We start from the raw sequence: 20,924 nt of genomic DNA, 5'->3' as shown, positions 1-20,924 counted from the left end.
AGACCCAAAGCCACAACACAATCAGAAGACAAGTTTCTGAGAGTCAACAGCTTACGTGATAGACGCCTTAACACTGGTCGAAGTGAGGACATCTCAGTTTCAACTGTGAAGAGAAGACTTCGAGCTGCAGGTATGATAGGTCGAGTGGCAATAAGAAAGCCATTTCTGAGATGGCAAAATAAGAAAAAGAGGCTTGCCTGGGCCATGAAGCACCACCAGTGGACTACTGAAAACTGGAAGAAGGTCTTATGGACCGATGAATCAAAATTTGAAATCTTCGGTTAATCACGCAGGTTTTTGTATGCCGTCGAGTAAGTGAAAGTAAGGTTCCTCAGTGTGTGACACCAACTGTCAAACATGGAGGATGAAGCGTGATGATCTGGGGCTCTTTTACTGGATCCAGAGTCGGCGACTTGCACAGAGTGGCTGGCACTCTGAACCAAAAGGGCCACCACAGCATTTTGCAGCACCATGCAATACCCTCTGGTATTCACTTAGTTGGTCAGGGTTCACCCTACAACAATATAACGACCCAAAACATACCTCCCATGTCAGAACTACCTTAGAAGAAAAGAACAAGACGGTAGGCTTCAAATCATGGAATGGCCAGCACAGTCTCCAGACTTAAACCCCATAGAGCTGGTTTGGGATGAACTGGACAGAAGGGTGAAAGCAAAACAACCAATAAGTGCAACACATTTGTGGGAACTTCTGCAACAGTGTTGGGAAGAACTTTCCGAACAGTATTTGATTTCCATTGTGGAATGAATGCCACGAGTATGTTTGGCTGTTATATCTGCAAAAGGTGGCTATTTTGATGAGTCAAAAATTTAGATTAAATTTTGTTCAACAAAACAAATCCATGATTTCTTTTTTATCTGCCATTGTTTATTTGTTCTATGCTTTGATTTCAGAGTACATTGAAACATTAAACTGCTTAAATATCAGTAAAAACTGGAAAAATTGGGGTGTTCCAAAACTTTTGACCAGAAGTGTATGTGTATATTGTTGCGAATTCACGCCCGCCAGCATGCGGACGGCCACGTAACTCGGATCGCGGCACGTCGCTCACCGGACAGACAATTCAGTCATGACCCTCCGGAAACTATCGCCCGGAGCCAGCCACGGGTGGGCCTTTCGACCTCACCACAATCGTGCCAATCAGCCACCCACGTAGGAATGGGTTGTTCGCCAAACTCGACCTACTTAAGTACCCACGCGGATGGTAAACCGGGCGATCGTACCTCGCCGCAGGTCGACACCGAACACGAGCCGCTTGGGCGGCCCGTTCTGTACTATTGGGATAACCGAGCGGTGTTATCGTCGACCTCGACGGTTCATATTATTTACCGGGCGTTTTGCACCCACTATGAACCCTTTACGTGAAGCAGGATGGAGATTCCATTCGAGAAAAGACGAAGCGAAACGGGAAAACAGTTCACACAATGCACATTTATTTCCCGGCACACGGAAAGCATGTATATACAGCCATACAGTCAAAATGCACCTAAAGCAACCAAAACAATAAAAGCAACAACGACGCAGAGTTAATACCGACTACGCGCACACACGGCAACACTTATACAGCTTTACTTCACAGACAGCGCCAACAAACATTTACACAAAAGCAAAGGAAAGAAGCCACCCTCATATACAAGGAGGCAGACAGGCCTGCAGGCCAAATGTGTGCGGGAACTAGAGGAGTGGCCAGGTCTGCGAGACCGGGGGGGGGGGGTCCTACCCGAGTCCTCGTGACGCGATGGCGGGCGAGCCGCAAATGTGGCCGCGTGGCTGTGCCCCGACTCCATGCTCCTTGGCGGGTTTCGTTGGCATGACGTTTAGGGTGGGGTGGGAACGGGGCCCCCTTTTGCACTATCTCACCGCGGGGAAAGGGGGAATTGTTGATGCCCTGGGGGAGGAGAAAGGCTGGCTGGCTTGGGTCCCGCGACGAGACGAGCGATCCCCCACACCGTAACCTCGTCGCCGACCACCGTCCCTCTCGCCTCGAACCCGAGATCCCTTGCCTGCAGTTCCACTGCGCGTACTCACCTCGACTTCACCAACGCAACGCAACGCGTCCCCAACAGCCACTTCTCGACGACCCTCTTCAGGCAACTCCAGAACTCAACTCTTCCTGCAACTCTTCTCAGTTCCGCACTCTACTCACCCGACCGACTCGACTCGCCACTATCTTCAGTTCCGCACTCTCCTCACCCGACCAACTCGACTCGCCACTCTCTTCAGTTCTGCACTCTCCTCACTCGACCGACTCGACTGACAATTCGCCTTGTGCTCGCCTTTTTATAGGCGGGCAGGAGAAGCCAGTATGCAAATATTCAGATCAGAATGACCTCGGGGGCGGAGCTACGCTCCCCCATTGGTCGGAGGAAACGGGGGCGTGAACCTCCCCTGATCCTAGAATTTGCATATATCGACTTCACACACACACGCGCCTGGAGGCGGCCACCCCGCGCTTGCTAATTGGACGGAGGAAAAGTGGGCGTGTAGCATTTTTCATCTGAATTTTCCCTCGGAAAGGCCGCTATTTGCGCTCGCGGCTTGGTGCGCTCGGCACCAAATGTCGAACGGGCCCGAGACAGCCCGACATTCAGTGTTCACAGGTGGTGCGGGAATGGCCGTAGAAGGAGAGAAGTGAAGGTCGTGGAGGGTTTTCGGTGGTGGTTTGATGGTTACGGTGCCGTTTGGGAATGGCGGTGGTGCGACGATGTGGGAGCTTAGATGGTGGCGGTGGCGTGGTTGTTGTGTGATGGCGGTTGAGACGTGGTTGGTTCAAAATAAAGATAGAACAGAAAAAATGGCTAACTCAAAGCATCGCAGCCCGGATGAATCACATAAGTTCCCTCTATACAACGGGTTTGGGCTAACTACACATGTACTTAGAGATATCTCACCTACGGGCCCTTTATGGTGTAATGCGAATTTCCACAGCCGTAACAATATATATGTATATATATATATATATATATATATATATATATATATATATATATATATATATATGTATAATGTATATATATATATATATATATATATATATATATATATATATATATATATATATATATATATATATATATATATATATGTATGGATGTACAAGGTTGGTGTTGACTTAGTGGTTGGGGTGGCGGCTTGGGATCCTAGCGTCCTGAGTTCAAGCCTCGTTGGCTGCTTAATTAATATACACCAGGAGGTTGACTCAGCCTGTCATCCTTTCGAGGTCGGCAAAATGAATACAGTGTACTGGTAAGGGGGACACTGCAGCGGCGGCATGGCCGTGTCCCAACCAATGATGCAACCAGCAGCCACAGGGTGCACTCGAAAGAGAGATGTACAAGGTGAATGCACCCGGCATTGCCCGGGTTCTTTTTGAATGAATTTAATCTTCTGTACATACAGTGAGTCTGACTCAAGCCCAGTATCAGTTCCCTATTGGGCCACGGCAGTCATAGCCTAAGGGGGTTGGTGAGGGGAAACAACCCCTCCTCCCCTCCCGGCCGAGGGACCTCGCCACTCAGCCGATAACCTTCCCAGGGCCCGTCCCGACATATTTTGTTTCAGAGATTTCCTCCTATCTTTCACCGTTCAGGAGATTTGCGTGTGCAGACAAACAAACAAACCAAAACTTCAAATTATATATTATACTTGATAACCCGTACGCCCGTTGGGTTCCTGTTGTGACAGTGGTTGATGAAAAAAATCATTTCAAGAAAAGAAAAAGATAGCTCCAGCAAACTATACCGCTGAGGTTGTTTGCATTGATCAAATATTCCCGAAGAGTACTTGACTGAATGAGGAATTGATTTTTGAATCATTTTTTGTCGTAGCCCGATTTGAACGAAACTTGGTACTGCACACCGCAGGCGAATGGTGAGTAAGGTGGCCCTAAAATTTTTGTGCTATCATGTACCATTTTGGCTGTATTTCGGGAACATACATACATATATATATATACTTACATACATACATACATACATACATACACACACACAAGATGAGAGTTTTAGTAATATACTAGACGACCCGTGAACCCATTGGGTTCCCGTTGTGACAGCAGTTGATGAAAAAAATCATTTCAAGAAGAAGAAAAAAAAAACAGCTCCAGTGAACTATACCGCTGAGATTGTTTGCATTGATCAAATTCTCCCGAAGAGTACTTCACTGAATCAGGAATTGATTTTTTAAATAATTATTTGTCGTTGCCCGATTTGAACGAAACTTGATACTGCACACCACAGGAGAATGGTGAGCAAGCTGGCCCTAAAATTTTTGTGCTATTGTGTACCGTTTTGGCTGTATTTCGGGAACATACATACACGATGAGAGTTTTAGTAATATACAGACATATATATATATATGTATATATATATATATATATATATATATATATATATATATATATATATATATATATACATTTGTAAATGGATGTGCACATATATCTCGTTTCACTCCCTTTTAAAGCGTCTTTACCCCTCTCCCATTCGTGTTCTGAGTGTTATTCATGGAAGGGGGTGTGGGGTTGATGATGTCTCTCCTCTCACCTGATTGGTGGGTCTGCACACCGATCTCTGGTGGCGTCCTGGGATTGGATCCCAGTTATGTCAGTTGGGTAGTGGTTTTTGGGGGAACTGTCAGAGTTAATGATGGTTGGTTGACACGTAAGGTGTCAACCTCACATTGACACGTAAGACCATCTGGCACATAAGGCCAACAGGATGCAACCCCATGACAGGTTTGAATTTGTCAGAAGGGTTTTGAAAGAGGATGTGAAGGAGTTTCTATGCTGTAGGGTGTGTGAAAACGGTTAAAGAATATGGTGTGTGTGGTAAAAGATAATATAGAGTGCTTAAAGAAAGTGTACACCTCCTTCAAAAATTTTCTTTCACCTTTTGTTGCCATCTAGCCTGGAATTAAATTGCATTAAATCAGACTTTTTTTCACCCTTATTTTGACATCATAACCCACAAATTCCAAGTGAAAAACATATTCAACGAATTTCATAAAATTAATTAAAATATAAAACTGGAATATCTTGGTTGGATAAGTGTCCGCCCCCTTTATAATAGCAATTGGAAATTATCTCAGGTGTAACCAATCACCTTAAAAATCACACACCAAGTTAATTGGCCTCCACTTGTGTTAAATTGTAGTGAATCGGATTATTTCAGGATAAAATCAGCTGTTCCTGGAGGTTTCTTCTGCTGGGTATTGCATTTCGCAGCAAAGTCTCATCCATAGATCGCCAAGGTGCTTTCAAAAGACCTCTGGGATAAAGTTGTGCAAAGGCACAGATCAGGAGATGGGTATAAAAATATTGCAAATGCCTTGAATATCCCTTGGAGCACAGTCAAGACAATCATTAAGAAATGGAAGGCGAATGGCACCACCTCGACCATGCCGAGATCAGGCATGTTTTAATGCAATTTAATTCCAGGCGACAAGGCAACAAAAGATGGAAATTTTGAAAGGGCGTGTAGACTGGCAGTTGCGGTGGATTGGAAACAACCCAAGGAACTCAAACCGGGTAACTGGAACGAACCTCGAAGGTCTCGCCCCCCCCCCCCCTTGCTCTGTCTGCAAATATGTCCCCACCATATTTCCGCAGGGCGCTCAACGTCCGCCAACAACCCTCTTCTGGTAAAACTACCAAAATCACGAATCACTGCTCACCTTCACTCTTTCATTCCTCATTTTCCCCGCTTTTGGAATACACTCCCTCACTCTGTTCAATTCCATTCTTCCCATCAGGCCTTTCATACAGTTGTTCAGTCCCATCTCTGATCGTCCCCCATCCAAATCCTCGATCTTTTCTACCCCCGTTAATCCCCCCCCAAACCCACCTCCTTCAATTTCCCTGCTTTCCTTCCTGAAGGTCTCTGTAATGTCCATCTTGTTTACCCCGTAATGTTCAACAAACCTGCCGTTGGATAGGGGAATCCGAACATTGGACAACTACATCGTCTCTGTGTCCAGATCTCTCACAGAAAGGCCATGGGAATGAAGACACCAGGTGAGTCGTGAAGTGATGATCGACAGGGTCAAAGGTGTAATCGGGCGTCCATGTCGTTCATGGCATCGAAGCTCCACTTCAGTTCCCATCCGGATTTCTCTGCTACCAGATTCTTTTTGGGCTTTTTTGCTTTACAAGTTCAATGGTGATGCAGTGTTCCTGCAGCAGCTTATCCTCTCACATGGCGGAGGACCCAAGGGCAGGATCAATCCATTTGACAGCTTGGGGAAGATTCGATGCATGAAACCCAATGCACATTTGAAGGAGAGAATGCATTGCGGAACGAGTCGGCAACCAAAACAACAAGAGTCATTTTTTCAAATCTGGTCAAAAACGCAACGTCTTAAAATAAAATATTAAAATAAATTAAAATTAAGACAAAACATGACAGAGACCTGAACGTTGATTTGTTATGGAATATATGATTATTGATGTTCACAAACTTGTCACATGGGGTTACATTTCATCAAAATTTACACATTAGTGTTTTACCACGATCTTCCTGTTGGGTCAGAAATGAGACTGTCACACAAACACACACACACACACACACACACACACACACACACACACACACACACACACACACACACACACACACACACACACACACACACACACACACACACACACACAGCGACTTTTCTTGAATGCAAAATCGTCAACAATGACATCACACTTTAACCTCCATCATTTCAACAACAATGCCATTTCACCTGTATCATTTCAACAACAACGTCATTTCACCTGTATCATTTCAACAATAATGTCATTTCACCTGCATCATTCAAACAACAATGTCATTTCACCTGCACCATTTCACCAATAATGTCATTTCACCTTCATCATTTCAACAGCAATGTAATTTCACCTTTATCATTTCAACAATAATGTCATTTCACCTGTATAATTTCAACAACAATGTCATTTCACCCGTGTCGTTTCAACAACAATGTCATTTCACCTGGATCATTTCAACAACAATGTCATTTCACCTGTATCATTTCAACAACAATGTCATTTCACCTGTATCATTTCATCAATAATGTCATTTCACCTTTATCATTTCAACAACAATCATTTCACCTGTATCATTTCAACAATAATGTCATTTTACCTTCATCATTTCAACAATAATGTCATTTCACCTGTATCATTTCAACAATAATGTAATTTCACCTGTATCATTTCAACAATAATGTCATTTCACCTGTATCATTTCAACAATAATGTCATTTCACCTGTATCATTTCAACAACAATGTCATTTCACCTGTATCATTTCAACAATAATGTCATTTTACCTTTATCATTTCAACAATAATGTCATTTCACCTGAATCATTTCAACAATAATGTCATTTCACCTGTATCATTTCAACAATAATGTCATTTCACCTGTATCATTTCAACAATAATGTCATTTCACCTGTATCATTTCAACAATAATGTCATTTTACCTTTATCATTTCAACAATAATGTCATTTCACCTGTATCATGAAAACAATAATGTCATTTCACCTGCATCATTTCACCTGTATCATTTCAACAATAATGTCATTTCACCTGTATCATTTCACCAATAATGTCATTTCACCTTTATCATTTCAACAATAATGTCATTTCACCTGTATAATTTCAACAATAATGACATTTCACACGTGTCGTTTCAACAACAATGTAATTTCACCTGAATCATTTCAACAACAATGTCATTTCACCCGTGTCGTTTCAACAACAATGTAATTTCACCTGAATCATTTCAACAACAATGTCATTTCACCCGTGTCATTTCAACAACAATGTAATTTCACCTGAATCATTTCAACAACAACACCATTTCACCAGTATCATTTCAACAACAACGCCATTTCACCTCCATCAATTCAACCACAGTCATTTTAATTCCAGGCTACACGGCAACAAAAGATGAAAATTTTGAAAGCGGGTGAAGACTGCCAGTTGCGGTGGATTGGAAACAACCCAAGGAACTCAAACCAGGTAACTGGAACAAAGCTCGAAGGTCTCGCCCCCCTTGCTCTGCCTGCGATATGTCCCCATCATATTTCCCAGGGCGCTCAAGGTCCGCCAACAACCCTCTTCTGGTAACATTCCTAAAACACGAATCACTGCTCACCTTCACTCTTTCATTCCTCATTTTTCCCACTTTTGGAAAACACTCCATCACTCTGTTCAATTCCATTCTTCCCATCTGGCCTTCCATACAGTTGTTCAGTCCCACCTCTTATCATCCCCCATCCAAAACCTCGATCTTTTCTACCCCCGTTAATCCACCCCAATCCCAACTCCTTCAAATTCCCTGCTTTCCTTCCTGAAAGTCCCTGTAATGTCCATCTTGTTTTCCCCGTATTCTCCGCCCCATCCCTCTCTCTTCCACAGATCTCCTAATGTCTGTGTTCCCCACTGTCCTGCCCTTCCTCTTTATCCATCTTCAAAGAAAGAGGGCATTTATTACATTAAGGGATGGATTCAACAATGATGAGGATGAAATTTAATGAAGAGGTTTATGAAATAATGACGAAAAGACAATGATGTTTCTCTTCTAAACTATTCAGACGTTGTTGTTTGGAATGCAGACTGTGGCTGCTGGTTGCATCATCTCTGAAAGAGCAGCTGTGCTGCAAGTGCAGTGCCCGTGTTACCAGTACGATGGTACTCACTTTGCCGACCTCAGAAGGATGAATGGCTGAGTCAACCCTCATGTTGTTATCTCAACAGCATGACAGGTACTTGAACTCAAGACCCTAAGTTCTTAAAAATCCAGCGTCCTTAACCGTTAATTCAACACGAGGAGGATTTTTTGATTTGTGATTGACAAACAAACATCGATTACATTTTGAGTTAATTTGATAATTCTCACCAGGTTGATGGAACTTTTTTTTTTTTATTAAAGGCTCCATTCGTTTTTGCGCTTCGATGTCATGAATCATCAATGCCAAGTTTAAAAAGCGATCCGTTGAACCACCTCAGAGGAGTTTGGAAGAAAACAACAAATGTCAATGGGTCCATTGTTGGAAGTTAGGAAGTATTGAAGGACGTTGTTCTGGCTGAACAAGGTCCTCTCGACTTCGGCGTTGGACGAGCGAAAATACCTCTTTTTTATTCAGTGCGACCCGAGGGTGGGGGAAAGAAGCTGACGCATTGTACATGATGGATATTCATTTATTTATTTATTTTTGATGGGGGGGGCAGAGGGGAGGTGGAGAAACAAAGTAGAATCAGTGTGAAGTCACACAAAGACAACTGAACCATCTCTCATATTGGTTTACCTTCCAAAGTAATGACTGAATCCCCAAGCATTTCAGCAAATCCCTTACGATCCATTCCATCTTCAAAGGAGTTCAGGTGCCACTCATGTTGGATACCAGGGAACATCTTCGTTATGGAATTCAGTGCACCAGAGTGCAACATTTTCAACTGTGCTGATGTCGAATCTGGACACCAGGAAACGAACACTAATTCTTCTTTCTTTGTCTCCTTGGTCTCATAAGAGGCAAAGGTAAAGGGAGTAGCGGCAGTCATTGGGAGGGAGCAAGTGAATGAACATCAGGAAAGGATCATCCACAGAGTTTCTAATATCACCCACCAGGATCTGCTTATTCTCCTCCAGTTGAATTTCTGAGCAGTCATCATTGAAGCAAAGGAAAACCACTTTTTTGTGTTTCTTTACATCATCCTGAGTTGCTGTCTTGTAAGCCTTAATTTCATTGAAGACTTCCATCACAGAATCATGAATGATCACACCAGAGGTCATGTTGGAGGACTTTTGGCTCGAATCTTGGATAAAGGTAAGAAGGATAGAAGGAAGAAGTCTGCAAAGGTCCTGGCAAGGGACGGCAAAAGGATTCAAGCTGACGGAGGAAACCTGAAGAGTTCCACGCACCGCGTCAGCATCGGCTCGAGAGACCCTCAAGTGGAGAAGAACGAGACAATAAAACGAATCACAACACAAACGGTGATGAAACGACGAGGAGTATTTATCCCAGTGCCGGAACACCTCCCACCCAGCTCCATGAATGTATAATGGGGTGACTTCATTCTTTTCCTCTCCCTTTTTGCAAAACATTTCTTCTTGCTTCACTTAAACATGTCACAAAGGGATGAAGAAAGATCCCTTTGCTGAGAGAATGCAAACAGCTCCCTCAGGCCAAAATGAGACCTTTGGCAAATACAGGGCTGCAAAGAATACACCATCATCAACCTTCGGAGGAACCTCATGTCCTCACTCGTCTGTGTGAAGACAATCTACACAAACATGGGAATCAACAAACCGTATGCATGCAGAGCCGAACTTTTGGTCACACAAACGTAGTTCACCATCGTGGATGACATTGTAATAAGGGAATAAATATCAACTATCCGTGTGGAAAATGCATTGTTGGTGCAAGAGATGTTTGATAACCGGTGTTATTACAGGAATAGCACAGGGGCTTCCCTCCAACTACTGGGGTTTATTCTGCCCCAATATTATTAGCATCATTCCTGAAGTATGAAATCTGTTCGATGTTTCAAAGGGCATCTCTGTCGAGTTGTGTGCCTCACAGTGGGTACCGAGGAAATAGAGAAAGTGGAACTATCATATAGCTGGATAGGTGTTGTGAAAGCCATTGCTACGGGATCAGTGGCTCGTGCCGGAGTCTCACGAGGTGGGGAAGGCCGAGGCTCTGGAGGAGGTATTGGCATCTCGACAACAAAAGAAAGCTCAGGGATTTGTCCTGAAGCCAATAGTTGGGATCAACTAGGGGGGGGGGCTCGTCATTTCAACATCTTTCAACAGCTCATCTCACTCGGTATGTTTTGTATCATTTCAACAGCTCAGTCAGGATGTTAGTGTTGATAGGAACGAACTTGGTTGGTGGGGAACGATCACCATGTGACGAAGTGATCAGCGATCACCGGTGGGAAGAAGGACAGAAGTAGAGCAAACTGCAGGATCAGTGCAGAAGGAAGAGACCTTGTCGCACTCGGATCTTTTGATTCCATAAGTTGTGCTGTATGGCAAGGAACTGATGAACTTGTGAATATCATACCAACTGTCATTGACAGCGGTTACCAAGTGGTGTTGCTGGACCTGAGATTTGTTGTGATCAGCATGAAGGTAGACCGGATCACTAATATCAACTGAGGTCAGTGGTGCACTCCTGAGGAGGCCTTGGACTTCTGGCCGTATGAGTGATTGGCCCGGGAGAGCCGATGATGAGTTTCAACAAACCTGCCGTTTGATCGGGGAATCCGTACATTGGACAACTACATCGTCTCTGTGTCCAGATCTCTCACAGAAAGGCCATGGGAATGAAGACACCAGGTGAGTCGTGAAGTGATGATCGACAGGGTCAAAAGTGTAAACGGGCGTCCATGTCGTTCATGGCATCGAAGCTCCACTTCAGTTCCCATCCGGATTTCTCTGCTACCAGATTCTTTTTGGGCTTTTTTGCTTTACAAGTTCAATGGTGATGCGGTGTTCCTGCAGCAGCTTATCCTCTCACAAGGTGGAGGACCCAAGGGCAGGATCAATCTATTTGACAGCTTGGGGAAGATTCGGTGCATGAAACCCAATGCACATTTGAAGGAGAGAATGCATCGCGGAACGAGTCGGCAACCAAAACAACAACAAGAGCCATTTTTTCAAATATGGTCAAAATGCAATGTCTTAAAATGAAAAAATTAAAATAAACCAATGTCACCTGCAGGGTGACCCGTATCTTGCCAAAAGGTGACCACGTGTGACTTCTTTAAGGTCACACTGAAGTGAACAGAACTGCTATCCACCAGGAGCGACTCCTTGAGGAATATCTGCCTACGAGAGATTCCGATGAAAATCGTTCCACAGAGTAACCATGAAAAATATGCTTTTGCCTCATAACATCAAATGACGTCAAAATGTCTCAAGCTTGACATATCTAGAAAGCACTCATCGAGGTGTTCAATTTGAGGTACTACACGATATGGTTCCTAAAACTTGAAAATTTGACCTTGGGGTCAAATATGTTTGACCTGAGGCACTAACCATGAAGGTCAAGGCCAATCGCCACCAAAAATTAATCAGCTGAGTGCCAGACCATGAACTATATTTCCATGAAGTTTTAAGACGATCTGATCAAAATTACTCAAAAAATAAGGGTTTTGTCGACTCCCCTGATTTGCGACAAAGTGACCTTGACCTTTGACCTTGACCTTCAAAATTTTGTGCACTGAAAGGGACCTCTATAGGCCTCTGATATGCGGTTACAAAAATTTCCAATGATAACTGTGCTCTGCAGAATTTTTTATACGTGATTACAGACAAACAAAACAAAAAAAAACATACAAGCTGACGAACATATCTTGCAAAAACTTCGTTTTGGCAAGATATTAAATTAAAATGAAGACAAACATGACAGAGACTAGCACGTTGATTTGTTACGGAATATATGATTACTGATGTTCACAAACTTGTCAAATAAGGTTACATTTCATCAAAATTTACACATTGTTGTTTTACCACGATCTTCCTGATGGTTCAGAAATGAGACTGACACACACACACACACACACACACACACACACACACACACACACACACACACACACACACACACACACACACACACACACACACACACACACACACACACACACACACACACACACACATATACACACACACACACAGCTACTTTTCTTGAATGCAAAATCGTCAACAATGACATCACACTTTAACCAACATCATTTCAATAACAACGCCATTTCACCTGTATCATTCAAACAACAATGTCATTTCACCTGCATCATTTCAGCAATAATGTCATTTCACCTGTATCATTTCAACAACAATGTCATTTCACCTGCATCATTCGAACAATAATGTCATTTCACCTGTATCATTTCAACAATAATGTCATTTCACCTGCATCATTCGAACAATAATGTCATTTCACCTGCATCATTTCAACAATAACACCATTTCATCTGTATCATTTCAACAATAATGTCATTTCACCCATGTCGTTTCAACAACAATGTCATTTCACCTGTATCATTTCAACAACAATGTCATTTCACCTGTATCATTTCAACAATAATGTCATTTCACCTGTATCATTTCAACAATAATGTCATTTCACCTGTATCATTTCAACAATAATGTCATTTCACCTGTATCATTTCAACAATAATGTCATTTCACCTGTATCATTTCAACAATGATGTCATTTCACCTGTATCATTTCAACAATAACACCATTTCACCTGTATCATTTCAACAATAATGTCATTTCACCTGTATCATTTCAACAATAATGTCATTTCACCTGCATCATTAGAACAATAATGTCATTTCACCTGAATCATTTCAACAATAACATCATTTCATCTGTATCATTTCAACAATAATGTCATTTCACCCATGTCGTTTCAACAACAATGTCATTTCACCTGTATCATTTCAACAACAATGTCATTTCACCTGTATCATTTCAACAATAATGTCATTTCACCTGTATCATTTCAACAATAATGTCATTTCAACTGTATCATTTCAGCAATAATGTAATTTCACCTGTATCATTTCAACAATAATGTCATTTCACCTGTATCATTTCAACAATAATGTCATTTCACCTGTATCATTTCAACAATAATGTCATTTCACCTGCATCATTAGAAAAATAATGTCATTTCACCTGTATCATTTCAACAATAATGTCATTTCACCTGTATCATTTCAACAATAACACCATTTCATCTGTATCATTTCAACAATAATGTCATTTCACCCATGTCGTTTCAACAACAATGTCATTTCACCTGTATCATTTCAACAACAATGTCATTTCACCTGTATCATTTCAACAATAATGTCATTTCACCTGTATCATTTCAACAATAATGTCATTTCACCTGTATCATTTCAACAATAATGTCATTTCACCTGTATCATTTCAACAATAATGTCATTTCACCTGTATCATTTCAACAATTATGTCATTTCACCTGTATCATTTCAACAATAATGTCATTTCACCTGTATCATTTCAACAATAATGTCATTTCACCAGTATCATTTCAACAATAATGTCATTTCACCTGTATCATTTCAACAATAATGTCATTTCACCTGTATCATTTCAACAATAATGTCATTTCACCTTTATCATTTCAACAACAATGTCATTTCACCTGTATCATTTCAACAACAATGTCATTTCACCTGTATCATTTCAACAATAATGTCATTTCACCTGTATCATTTCAACAATAATGTCATTTCACCTGTATCATTTCAACAATAATGTCATTTCACCTGTATCATTTCAACAATAACGTCATTTCACCTGTATCATTTCAACAATAATGTCATTTCACCTGCATCATTAGAACAATAATGTCATTTCACCTGAATCATTTCAACAATAACACCATTTCATCTGTATCATTTCAACAATAATGTCATTTCACCCATGTCGTTTCAACAACAATGTCATTTCACCTGTATCATTTCAACAACAATGTCATTTCACCTGTATCATTTCAACAATAATGTCATTTCACCTGTATCATTTCAACAATAATGTCATTTCACCTGTATCATTTCAACAATAATGTAATTTCACCTGCATCATTTCAACAATAATGTCATTTCACCTGTATCATTTCAGCAATAATGTAATTTCACCTATATCATTTCAACAATAATGTCATTTCACCTGTATCATTTCAACAATAATGTCATTTCACCTGCATCATTAGAAAAATAATGTCATTTCACCTGTATCATTTCAACAATAATGTCATTTCACCTGCATCATTTCAACAATAATGTCATTTCACCTGCATCATTAGAACAATAATGTCATTTCACCTGTATCATTTCAGCAATAATGTAATTTCACCTGTATCATTTCAACAATAATGTCATTTCACCTGTATCATTTCAACAATAATGTCATTTCACCTGTATCATTTCAACAATAATGTCATTTCACCTGCATCATTAGAAAAATAATGTCATTTCACCTGTATCATTTCAACAATAATGTCATTTCACCTGCATCATTTCAACAATAATGTCATTTCACCTGCATCATTAGAACAATAATCTCATTTCACCTGCATCATTTCAACAATAACACCATTTCATCTGTATCATTTCAACAATAATGTCATTTCACCTGTATCATTTCAACAAAAATGTCATTTCACCTGTATCATTTCAACAATAATGTCATTTCACCTGCATCATTTCAACAATAACACCATTTCATCTGTATCATTTCAACAATAATGTCATTTCACCTGCATCATTAGAACAATAATGTCATTTCACCTGCATCATTTCAACAATAACACCATTTCATCTGTATCATTTCAACAAAAATGTCATTTCACCTGTATCATTTCAACAATAATGTCATTTCACCTGCATCATTTCAACAAAAATGTCATTTCACCCATGTCGTTTCAACAACAGTCATTTCACCTGTATCATTTCAACAACAATGTCATTTCACCTGTATCATTTCAACAATAATGTCATTTCACCTGTATCATTTCAACAATAATGTAATTTCACCTGCATCATTTCAACAATAATGTCATTTCACCTGTATCATTTCAGCAATAATGTAATTTCACCTGTATCATTTCAACAACAATGTCATTTCACCTGTATCATTTCAACAACAATGTCATTTCACCTGTATCATTTCAACAATAATGTCATTTCACCTGCATCATTTCAACAGCAATGTAATTTCACCTGCATCATTTCAACAATAATGTCATTTCACCTTTATCATTTCAAAAATAATGTCATTTCACCTGTATCATTTCAACAACAATGTCATTTCACCTGTATCATTTCAACAATAATGTCATTTCACCTGTATCATTTCAACAATAATGTCATTTCACCTGTATCCTTTCAACGACAATATCATTTAACCTTTATCATTTCAACAACAATGTCATTTCACCTGTATCCTTTCAACAACAATGTCATTTCACCTGTATGATTTCAACAACAATGTAATTTCACCTGAATCATTTCAACAACAACGCCATTTCACCTCCATCATTTCAACCACAATTTCATTTTAATTCCAGGCTCGAAGGCAACAAAAGATGAAAATTTGGAAGGGTGGTGTCGACTGACAGTTGCGGTGGATTGGAAACAACCAACGGAACTCAAACCGGGTGACTGGAACGAACCTCGAAGGTCTCGCCCCCCTTGATCTGTCTGCGATATGTCCCCAACATATTTCTGCATGGCGCTCAAGGTCCGCCAACAACCCTCTTCTGGTAAAACTACCAAAATCACGAATCACTGCTCACCTTCACTCTTTCATTCCTCATTTTTCCCGCTTTTGGAATACACTCCCTCACTCTGTTCAATTCCATTCTTCCCATCAGGCCTTACATACAGTTGTTCAGTCCCATCTCTGATTGTCCCCCATCCAAATCCTCGATCTTTTCTACCCCCGTTAATCCCCCCCAATCCCACCTCCTTCAATTTCCCTGCTTTCCTTCCTGAAAGTCTCTGTAATGTCCATCTTGTTTACCCCGTATTTCCTGCCCCATCCCTCTCTCTTCCACAGATCTCCTAATGTCTGTGTTCCCCACTGTCCTGCCCTTCCGCTTTATCCAACTTCAAAGAAAAAGGGCATTTATCACATTAAGGGATTGAATTAAACAATGATGAGGATGAAATTTAATGAAGAGGTTGACTGAAATAATGACGAAACGACAATGATGTTTCTCTTCTCAACTATTCAGACGTTGTTGTTTGGAATGCAGACTGTGGCTGCTGGTTGCATCATCTCTGAAAGAGCAGCTGTGCTGCAAGTGCAGTGCCCCTGTTAGCAGTACGATGGTACTCACTTTGCCGACCTCAGAAGGATGAACGGCTGAGTCAACCCCCCTGTTGTTATCTCAACAGCATGACAGGTACTTGAACTCAAGACCTTAAGTTCTTAAAAATCCAGCCTCCTTAACCGTTAATTCAACACGAGGAGGATTTTTTGATTTGTGATTGACAAACAAACATCGATTACATTTTGAGTTAATTTGATAATTCTCACCAGGTTGATGGAACATTAATTTTTTTAAAGGCTCCATTCGTTTTTGCGCTTCGATGTCATGAATCATCAATGCCGAGTTTAAAAAGCGATCCGATGAACCACCTCGGAGGAGTTTGGAAGAAAATAAAAAATGTCAATGGGCCCATTGCTGGAAGTTAGGAAGTATTGAAGGACGTTGTTCTGGCTGAACAAGGTCCTCTCGACTTCGGCGTTGGACGAGCTAAAAATCCTCTTTTTTTATTCAGTGCGACCCGAGGGTGGGGGAAAGAAGCTGACGCATTGTACATGATGGATATTCATTTATTTATTTATTTTTGATGGGGGGGGCAGAGGGGAGGTGGAGAAACAAAGTAGAATCAGTGTGAAGTCACACAAAGACAACTGAACCATCTCTCATATTGGTTTACCTTCCAAAGCAATTACTGAATCCCCAAGCATTTCAGCAAATCCCTTACGATCCATTCCATCTTCAAAGTAGTTCATGTGCCACTCATGTTGGATACCAGGGAACATCATCTTGATGGAATTCAGTGCACCAGAGTGCAACATTTTCAACTGTGCTGATGTCGAATCTGGACACCAGGAAACGAACACTAATTCTTCTTTCTTTGTCTCCTTGGTCTCATAAGAGGCAAGGTAAAGGGAGTAGCGGCAGTCATTGGGAGGGAGCATGTCCATGAACATCAGGAAAGGATCATCCACAGAGTTTCTAATATCACCCACCAGGATCTGCTTATTCTCCTCCAGTTGAATTTCTGAGCGGTCATCATTGAAGCAAAGGAAAACCGCTTTTTTGTGTTTCTTTACATCATCCTGAGTTGCTGTCTTGTAAGCCTTCATTTCATTGAAGACTTCCATCACAGAATCATGAATGATCACACGAGAGGTCATGTTGGAGGAGTTTTGGCTCGAGTCTTGGATAAAGGTAAGAAGGATGGAAGGAAGAAGTCTGCAGAGGTCCTGGCAAGGGATGACAAAAGGGTTCACGCTGACAGAGGAAAGCTGAAGAGTTCCACGCACCGCGTCAGCACCGGCTCGAGAGACCCTCAAGTGGAGAGGGACGAGACAATAAAACGAATCACAACACTAACGGTGATGAAACGACGAGGAGTATTTATCCCAGTGCCGGAACACCTCCCACCCAGCTCCATGAATGTATAATGGGGTGACTTCATTCTTTTCCTCTCCCTTTTTGAAAAACATTTCTTCTTGATTCACTTAAACATGTCACAAAGGGATGAAGAAAGATAGCTTTGCTGAGAGAATGCAAACAGCTCCCTCAGGCCAAAATGAGACCTTTGGCAAATTCAGGGCTGCAAAGAATACACCATCATCAACCTTCGGAGGAACCTCATGTCCTCACTCGTCTGTCTGAAGACAATCCACACAAACATGGGAATCAACAAACCGTATGCATGCAGAGCCGAACTTTTGGTCACACAAACGTAGTTCACTATCGTGGATGACATTGTAATAAGGGAATAAATATCAACTATCCGTGTGGAAAATGCATTGTTGGTGCAAGAGATGTTTGATAACCGGTGTTATTACAGGATTAGCACAGGGGCTTCCCTCCAACTACTGGGGTTTATTCTGCCCCAATATTATTAGCATCATTCCTGAAGTATGAAATCTGTTCGATGTTTCAGAAGGCATCTCTGTCGAGTTGTGTGCCTCAGAGTGGGTACCGAGGAAATAGAGAAAGTGGAACTATCATATAGCTGGATAGGTGTTGTGAAAGCCATTGCTGCGGGATCAGTGGCTCGTGCCGGAGTCTCACGAGGTGGGGAAGGCCGTGGCTCTGGAGGAGGTATTGGCATCTCGACAACAAAAGGAAGCTCAGGGATTTGTCCTTAAGCCAATAGTTGGGATCGACGGGGGGGGGGGGGGGGGCTCGTCATTTCAACATCTTTCAACAGCTCATCTCACTCGGTATGTTTTGTATCATTTCAACAGCTCAGTCAGGATGTTAATGTTGATAGGAACGAATTTGGTTGGTGGGGAACAATCACCATGTGACGAAGTGATCAGCGATCACCGGTGGGAAGAAGGACAGAAGTAGAGCAAACTGCAGGGGCAGTGCAGAAGGAAGAGACCTTGTAGCACTCGGATCTTTTGATTCCATCAGTTGTGCTGTATGGCAAGGAACTGATGAACTTGTGAATATCATACCAACTGTCATTGACAGCGGTTACCAAGTGGTGTTGCTGGACCTGAGATTTGTTGTGATCAGCATGAAGGTAGACCGGATCACTAATATCAACTGAGGTCAGTGTTGCTCTCCTGAGGAGGCCTTGGACTTCTGGCCGCATGAGTGATTGGCCCGGGAGAGCCGATGATGATTTTCAACAAACCTGCCGTTTGATAGGGGAATCCGTACATTGGACAACTGCATCGTCTCTGTGTCCAGATCTCTCACAGAAAGGCCATGGGAATGAAGACACCAGGTGAGTCGTGAAGTGATGATCGACAGGGCCAAAGGTGTAATCGGGCGTCCACGTCGTTCATGGCATCGAAGGTCCACTTCAGTTCCCATCCGGATTTCTCTGCTACCAGATTCTTTTTGGGCTTTTTTGCTTTACAAGTTCAATGGCGATGCGGTGTTCCTGCAGCAGTTTATCCTCTCACAAGGTGGAGGACCCAAGGGCAGGATCAATGTAGTTGACAGCTTGGGGAAGATTCGGTGCATGAAACCCAATGCAAATTTGAAGGAGAGAATGCATTGCGGAACGAGTCTTAAAACCAAAACAACAAGAGTCATTTTTTCAATTCTGGTCAAAAACGCAACGTCTTAAAATAGAAAATTAAAATAAATTAAAATTAAGACAAAACATGACAGAGACCTGAACGTTGATTTGTAATGGAATATATGATTATTGATGTTCACAAACTTGTCACATGGGGTTACATTTCATCAAAATTTACACATTAGTGTTTTACCACGATCTTCCTGATGGGTCAGAAATGAGGCTGACACACACACACACACACACACACACACACACACACACACACACACACACACACACACACACACACACACACACACACACACACACACTGCGACTTTTCTTGAATGCAAAATCGTCAACAATGACATCACACTTTAACCTCCATCATATCAACAACAATGCCATTTCACCTGTATCATTTCAACAACAATGCCATTTCACCTGTATCATTTCAACAACAATGCCATTTCACCTGTATCATTAAAATAATAATGTCATTTCACCTGCATCATTTCAACAACAATGCCATTTCACCTGTATCATTTCAACAACAATGCCATTTCACCTGTATCATTAAAATAATAATGTCATTTCACCTGTATCATTTCAACAATTATGTCATTTCACCTGTATCATTTCAACAATAATGTCATTTCACCTGTATCATTTCAACAATTATGTCATTTCACCTGTATCATTTCAACAATTATGTCATTTCACCTGTATCATTTCAACAATAATGTCATTTCACCTGTATCATTTCAACAATTATGTCATTTCACCTGTATCATTTCAACAATAATGTCATTTCACCTGTATCATTTCAACAATTATGTCATTTCACCTGAATCATTTCAACAATTATGTCATTTCACCTGTATCATTTCAACAATTATGTCATTTCACCTGTATCATTTCAACAATTATGTCATTTCACCTGTATCATTTCAACAATTATGTCATTTCACCTGTATCATTTCAACAATTATGTCATTTCACCTGTATCATTTCAACAATTATGTCATTTCACCTGTATCATTTCAACAATAATGTCATTTCACCTGTATCATTTCAACAATTA

At 41.2% G+C, this 20,924-nt stretch overlaps 2 pseudogenes; both read right to left on the bottom strand.

Moving 5' to 3' along the window:
- Nucleotides 1-9,211: 9,211 nt before the first annotated feature.
- On the bottom strand, nucleotides 9,212-10,043 carry LOC147016064 (cofilin-2 pseudogene; annotated as a pseudogene).
- Nucleotides 10,044-17,377: 7,334 nt separating this feature from the next.
- On the bottom strand, nucleotides 17,378-18,261 carry LOC147016063 (cofilin-2 pseudogene; annotated as a pseudogene).
- Between the last annotated feature and the right edge of the window lie 2,663 nt (nucleotides 18,262-20,924).

Source organism: Eptatretus burgeri, chromosome 12, assembly GCF_056783735.1.
Source record: "Eptatretus burgeri isolate ZD-2024b chromosome 12, Ebu_testis_v1, whole genome shotgun sequence".
Lineage (NCBI taxonomy): Eukaryota > Metazoa > Chordata > Myxini > Myxiniformes > Myxinidae > Eptatretus > Eptatretus burgeri.
Note: the sequence above shows the minus strand (reverse complement) of the source record. Positions and strands in the feature narration are given on the sequence as shown.